The 7,520-nt window shown below is 47.4% G+C and overlaps 1 long non-coding RNA gene across 1 annotated transcript; it reads left to right on the top strand.

The window, feature by feature from the left end:
• Positions 1–2,885: 2,885 nt before the first annotated feature.
• Positions 2,886–5,463, top strand: LOC127326188 (uncharacterized). Its single transcript, XR_011743410.1, has 3 exons — positions 2,886–3,224; positions 3,313–3,672; positions 5,391–5,463. It is a non-coding gene; the product is annotated as an uncharacterized lncRNA (long non-coding RNA).
• The last annotated feature ends 2,057 nt before the right edge of the window (positions 5,464–7,520 follow it).

The following is a 7,520-nucleotide window of genomic DNA, read 5'->3' as shown; positions in this document are numbered from 1 at the left end:
ATGCTTACAATAGTATGATCAAGTTTATGATGGCATGTCACTCTAGAAATTATCTTTGTTATCGTTTATCTGCTCGGGACGAGCAGAAACTAAGCTTGGGATGCTGATACATCTCCGATGTATCGATAATTTCTTATGTTCCATGCCACATTATTGATGATATCTATATGTTTTATGCATACTTTATGTCATTATTATGCGTTTTCTGGAACTAACCTATTTACGAGATGCCGAAGGGCAGTTCTGTTTTCGTCATTGCTTTTGGTTGAAATCCTAGTAAGGAAATATTCTCGGAATCGGACGAAATCAACGCCCAGCATCTTAGAATCCCCGGAAACATCCAGAACACCCGAGAGTCGCCAGAGTGGACCCACATGGGCCCCAGGAGGTAGGCCGGCGCGGCCCAGGCCCTGGCCGCGCCGCCCTATCGTGTCACCGCCTCTTCGACCCTCTGACGCCGCCTCTTCGCCTATAAGAAGCCCCTCGACCTAAAACCTCGAGACGGAAAAGCCACGGTACGAGAAACCTTCCAGAGCCGCCGCCATCGCGAAGCCAAGATCTGGGGGACAGGAGTCTCTGTTCCGGCACGCCACCGGACGGGGAAGTGCCCCGGAAGGCTTCTCCATCGACACCACCGCCATCTTCATCACCGCTGCTGTCTCCCATGAGGAGGGAGTAGTTCTCCATCGAGGCTCGGGGCTGTACCGGTAGCTATGTGGTTCATCTCTCTCCTATGTACTTCAATACAATAATCTCATGAGCTGCCTTACATGATTGAGATTCATATGATGATGCTTGTAATCTAGATGTCATTGTGCTAGTCAAGTGGATTTTACTTATGTGATCTCCGGAGACTCCTTGTCCCACGTGTGTAAAGGTGACAGTGTGTGCACCGTGTGGGTCTCTTAGGCTATATTTCACAGAATACTTATTCACTGTTATGAATGGCATAGTGAAGTGCTTATTTATATCTCTTTATGATTGCAATGTGTTTTGTATCACAATATATCTGTGTGCTACTCTAGTGATGTTATTAAAGTAGTTTATTCCTCCTGCACGGTGTAATGGTGACAGTGTGTGCATCGTGTTAGTACTTGGCGTAGGCTATGATTGTGATCTCTTGTAGATTATGAAGTTAACTATTGCTATGATAGTATTGATGTGATCTATGCCTCCTTTCGTAGCGTGAAGGTGACAGTGTGCATGCTATGTTAATACTTGGTTTGGTTATGTTGATCTGTCATGCACTCTAAGGTTATTTAAATATAAACATCGAATATTGTGGAGCTTGTTAACTCCGGCATTGAGGGTTCGTGTAATACTACACAGTTAGTAGTGTTCATCATCCAACAAGAGGGTGTAGAGTCTAGCATCTATCTATTTATTTATGTGATCAATGTTGAGAGTGTCCACTAGTGAAATTATGATCCCTAGGCCTTGTTCCTAAATACTGCTATCATTTGTTTGTTTACCGTTTTATCAGATCCGTATCGCTCGCAATATTACCACCATCCATCACACGCCAGTCCTGGATAAAGCACTTTTCTGGTGCCGTTGCTACTGCTTATATTTATTCATACCACCTGTATTTCACTATCTCTTCGCCGAACTAGTGCACCTATTAGGTGTGTTGGGGACACAAGAGACTTCTTGCTTTGTGGTTGCAGGGTTGCATGAGAGGGATATCTTTGACCTCTTCCTCCCTGAGATCGATAAACCTTGGGTGATCCACTTAAGGGAAACTTGCTGCTGTTCTACAAACCTCTGCTCTTGGAGGCCCAACACTGTCTACAAGAATAGAAGCTCCCGTAGACATCAGCGCCACACATCCTGCCACGTCAGACTCGAGCACACATCAGCGTCGACCGCGCCACGTCGGATGAGCGAGTGGCGCTGCCCGCATAGGCGCCACACAGTGAGGTGTGGCGCCGATGGGAGGTGCGCCACACAAAAGGGTTAGATGAGTGAAATAGTTTCGCCGGAGGGTGTTTCGCGTACGGTGCCCTTTCATGTGTGTGTGTTTGGTCGTTTCCTATATCTTGAACTTTGTGCACGTCCATGTGTTGACGCGTAAAGCACACGCCCGTTGGGAACCCCAAGAGGAAGGTGTGATGCGTACAGCAGCAAGTTTTCCCTCAGTAAGAAACCAAGGTTTATCGAACCAGTAGGAGTCAAGGAGCACGTGAAGGTTGTTGGTGACGGAGTGTAGTGCGGCGCAACACCAGAGATTCCAGCGCCAACGTGGAACCTGCACAACACAATCCAAATACTTTGCACCAACTTAACAGTGAGGTTGTCAATCTCACCGGCTTGCTGTAAACAAAGGATTAAATGTATGGTGTTGAAAATGATGTTTGTATGCGAAGAACAGTAAAGAACAATGTTTGCAGTAGATTGTATTCAGATGTAAAAGAATGGACCAGGGTCCACAGTTGTAACGGCCCCGGGTAGCACCCCTACTAGATTTGTTTGCCCTTTTTCTTTTGTGCATTATCATGCATCATGCATCATAGCATCCTTGTTTTACAAAATAACATTATTTTATAAACCCTAAACTATTTTCTTTTCCCTCTCATGTGCTTGAATAAAACCTTCCCTTCTCCTTCTTTTAACAAACCCTTCCTTCCCCTTGGGCTCTCTCTCTTCCTGGCCCAGCTATCTCTACCTCTCTCTCTCTCCCTGCAGCCCAGCAACCTTCTCCCCTCTGGCTCATCTCTTCCTGGCCCGAGTTAGCCCAACCCGGCGGCCTTGCTGCAGCCCAACCAACCGGGCGTACCGCTTCGTCGATGGACCCAGTCGCCTCTTTCCTTCGCCCTTGTCACGCAGCACAGCAAGAGAGCGACAGCACTCACCTTCCCCGCGTGAGCAACCTCCCTTGCCTTGCTTTATCTGGACCACACTCGCAGCTCTCGTGTCCAACCACTCCGCCTCGCCCTGCTTTTCCTTCCTTCTTTCTCTCCAAGCCACGGACGGGAGAGAAAAACTCCAATGATATCGGCGCTCAGTTCCCCGTCGATCTGTCAACTCCGGTCGCCCCTCGTCGTCTTGAGAGCACCACCAGAACCCCCTCGTTCCCCTCCATCTCTGGGTGCAAAAAATCGAGCCAGGGAGCCCGTATATCGACGCCACAGACCTCGTTTCTCTGCCACGGCCACCGCGCTCCGGCGAAATTGGCGACGCCGTTCGACCTCCCCACCTTCTCCGTCTCGTTTCTCGGCGTCCTGGTGAGGTTCTTCATCCCTGGACTCCTCCTTCTTCCTCCTCCATGCCTGGTTTGTTCCCCCGATGGTGACCTTCGCCGTTGTCTCGCAGATCCTCATCGCCGACCATCTACTGGTGGTCGTCCGCCCCAAGCGCGTCCAGCTTCTGGTTCGTCTAGTCGAGGCGCGTCTTCCTACGTGTCTAGCGCGCCCTCGCGCGCACCATCTTCTCGAGGCCGTCAACGACCTGCCTGTCTGTGCGTGGCCTGCGCCTCTTCCGCACGTGCGCGCCCGTCGCCGGCCTTCTCCGGTCGCACCACGACGTCGGCCTCTACATCAACACCGGCAGCCGCTCGTGAAGGCCAGCTCGCCAAGATCTCCACCTGCACGTCGTCGTCTACCCCGGCCACCTTCTCCTTCCTCGTCGCCGGCAGCATCCTCCGTCGCCTCCACCTCGTCGACGACCTCCTGGGTGAGCAGGACCACTATTCCTTCCCCCTGCATGTTCCTTGTTCTCTGGTTTCGAGAGGAAAACGAGATCCACCGGAGTTCACCACGGCACCCTGTTTTCCGGCGAGTTTCACCGGCGACACTGGCCATCTCAGAACGAACCACTTGATCTACTCGATGCACATCACCACGTAGTTCATATCTGTCTTTTGTTTCTCGCCAATCAACGAAGAATCGCGATGCCCAGGACGACGTAAGATCAGCCCGTGAAGTTTCCCGTTTTGTTGCTGTTCCACACCGCCGCCGCGGCCTCTTTTCCGGAGATGTTCACCGGCGTTCCAGACCACTTCAGCACGCTATTCTTGCACCGTTGGAAGCACAACATCACCCTTTCTCTGTTGATCTTTGAATCTCCCAAAACGGTGTAGTATCGGCGATGCCATCTTCAATCAAAGTTGATCCCAGAAACAGTTTTCAGTTTTCGCTGTTCGTCGCCGTGCCGCAGTCCCGTTTTCCGGCGAACTTCGCCGCCGTTTCTGTGCACCGTTTCCAGCCTAGTCGATCCCATTCGATTCTTGGAACTCCCATCTTGCTCAAACTCTTTTGTATCGTTCAAAAACATTCGCAGATTCGCCGCTGCCATCGCTTTAAAATCCGTGCACTTCGCTGTCTACAGTAAATGGCAAGTGTCTTCTTTTCAGTTACAAGTGTCGTGCTTCTTCAGCTAATTCAGTTAACTTGGAGATCACCTCTTCCATGCTGAAGCTTGTATCGTGCCAAACCTGAAACAGCAGCTCACTGGTCCCGTTCCTTGCATCCGAGCGACCCTTTCTGTCAGCGACTCTGGCTATAACCGAACCCGGTGGAAATGTTGAGAAACCATAGTTTCCAATTCCTGTTATCTTTTTACTATTTCTAAACTGTTTTCCATATTTCAAACACTAAAAACTATTCCATTAATAACTTTTAATTGGTAACTCAAAATAAAAAAGTGTTATATATGAATTTTGATCAGGAAAATGTGATGAACATGATTATGCCATCTGTGCTTGCTGTTGCCTTATGCATCATATAAATTCGTGATAGTTTGCATTATCACCTAATATGTAACAAATGGAATATGTGGGATATTATATAAATGTTGTCTCGGTTCCATTTAACTTTGATGTAGCTCACCCCTGCCATGTTTGCTATGCTAAACCACCCTTAATTTTGGCGGTAGAAAATGCAACTCCAACTCTAATTTGCTTGTCCGGGGTTCCGACTCCGATTAATATGGATAAGTTGCATTGCATCATATATGCCATGTCATGCATATCATCTTTTAATTGGTAACTCAAAATAAAAAAGTGTTATATATGAATTTTGATCAGGAAAATGTGATGAACATGATTATGCCATCTGTGCTTGCTGTTGCCTTATGCATCATATAAATTCGTGATAGTTTGCATTATCACCTAATATGTAACAAATGGAATATGTGGGATATTATATAAATGTTGTCTCGGTTCCATTTAACTTTGATGTAGCTCACCCCTGCCATGTTTGCTATGCTAAACCACCCTTAATTTTGGCGGTAGAAAATGCAACTCCAACTCTAATTTGCTTGTCCGGGGTTCCGACTCCGATTAATATGGATAAGTTGCATTGCATCATATATGCCATGTCATGCATATCATCTTGATCATGCTGGATCTTCTTTATCCGTAGTAGTAAGACTTGCATCCGTTGATTGTCCAGCATTTGCTTCTTCCCGGATAGGATCGCGAAGTGGTGTTGTGAGATACGACAAGTTCTTCTGCAGCTTTTCACAAAGTAGCCCACCCTTCACCTATTTTACATTTACATGCTCTTTTGATCTATTGCTATCCCTATGTTGCGATTCTGTTGTGTCACGTGTCCTATCCACCTGTTACCTATATGTCCGAGATACACCTCCTCGCTCTACCTATTGTTTGTTGTTTGCCAGCTTTGCGAGTCGTAGGCGAGTTTAGGGTCTTGTTGATATCTCGAGATGTTCGGGATATGTTGGGTTGTTGGGAGGTTTTCACATGCTATATCAGTTGTTGGAGATACACATGCTTTACTTAATTGTTAACAACTAAAATTGTAAGCAGAGGCATCTGTGAGCCCCTTTGCGAAAGCATCGGAACTTTGACTTGCTAATGTCCCCTAGGACCCGAGTTCTTGTTATCTGTTCCGAGATTGAGCGCTCTACCCGTACGTGGGGGAGTGGGACCCCCATCACCCACTACCTTTCCTCGAGTCTGTTTATTGGGAGCCACAACCTTGGTTTTATTTGCTCATATGCACGATATGCACGATTTACTTCTTGTTGCCTTCGGGTGTTTATATTCTGTACTGTACTCATATTGCGTGCCGACTTATCCTTGACCGGTCGTTAGTGCCCGCCTTGGACGCCATCGCAACCTCTGGGTCCGTATCGGAGTACGGCCGGACTTCATCACGGGTAGCTTAGTTGGGTGGCTCCCATTAAACTTTCTCTTGCATTGGGAACGGTCTTGATGTGAGACTCCACCTGTAGTAAGTGGGTTCGAGCATGCGTATGGTTACATTTGGGCAACCCCTGCAGGGTGTACATCTTATCGATAAGCCGTGTCCGCGGTTATGGACGACTTGGAATTGTATAGCTTGATCATAGAACAACTTACACCTTATTTCCTGTTGCTAATAATTTGCTAATAAAACTTTTTCAAAAAGTGTGTGTGTACCTTTGACAGTACCTCTTTGCGAAGGGGGATCGCATCGGCTGTGTTATGTTTGCAGAGTATAGAACTGTTACCTTGTGCGCTCTCTTATCTTCTCTGAGTAGATGGATGTTGTAGCGTGTCTCTATTGGATAGTAGCTTTGCTGCCGCTAAACTCCACATATAGCCGGGTGAAGTTTATACCGCCCACCAGCGAGCATAGCTGGTCTTGTCTCGCAAGTACGTGCCAATGGTACTTACCCTCGCCTTTCTTTTCTTTTGTCTTCTCCCCTTTTGTCGGCAACCGATGGCCCGACTTTGACAGGTACAAGATGACGACGTTAGCAAGGTTACCCTTCCGGCTTGGCCTGGGCAGGGTTATGGACGCCGCTGGTTATCTCCAGGACTCTTAGTCCAATTTTGTATCTTGTCCGTACTCGGATGTATTCGCTCTTCTGTATGATTTGGATCTTTGTATGTATATTTGTATCTTGACTCGTTGGAGTTGTTGTTGTATATATGTATCTTGTGGGCTCTATTGTAAACCTGTTGTAATGTTACCGCTCGTGTTAATTCCTCTGGCATCACGTGTGTGATTCGTCGCGCACGTCGTGTCGGAGGGCGTCTCTGAATCGATATCATGCGGATTTCGGCGGGTTCGCTGGGATCCTCATGGTACCGGTTCCGGGGCGTCACAACAGTTCACTAGTGGTGTCTCTCCAATAAGAAATAGCATGTTGGGTGAACAAATTACAGTTGGGCAATTGACAAATAAAGAGGGCATAACAATGCACATACATATCATGATGAGTAATATGAGATTCAATTGGGCATTACGACAAAGTACATAGACCGCTATCCAGCATGCATCTATGCCTAAAAAGTCCACCTTCGAGTTAGCGTCCGCACCCCTTCCAGTATTAAGTTGCAAACAACAGACAATTGCATTAAGTATGGTGCGTAATGTAATCAACACAAATATCCTTAGACAAAGCATTAATGTTTTATCCCTAGTGGCAACAGCACATCCACAACCTTAGAACTTTCTCACATCGTCCTGCATTCAATGGAGGCATGAACCCATTATCGAGCATAAATACTCCGTCTTGGAGTCACAAGTATCAACTTGGCCAGAGCCTCTACTAGCAACGGAGAGCATGCA

The sequence above is a fragment of the Lolium perenne genome, chromosome 4 (assembly GCF_019359855.2).
Source record: "Lolium perenne isolate Kyuss_39 chromosome 4, Kyuss_2.0, whole genome shotgun sequence".
In the NCBI taxonomy this organism is placed as follows: domain Eukaryota; kingdom Viridiplantae; phylum Streptophyta; class Magnoliopsida; order Poales; family Poaceae; genus Lolium; species Lolium perenne.
This window is presented reverse-complemented; position numbering and strand designations above follow the sequence as displayed.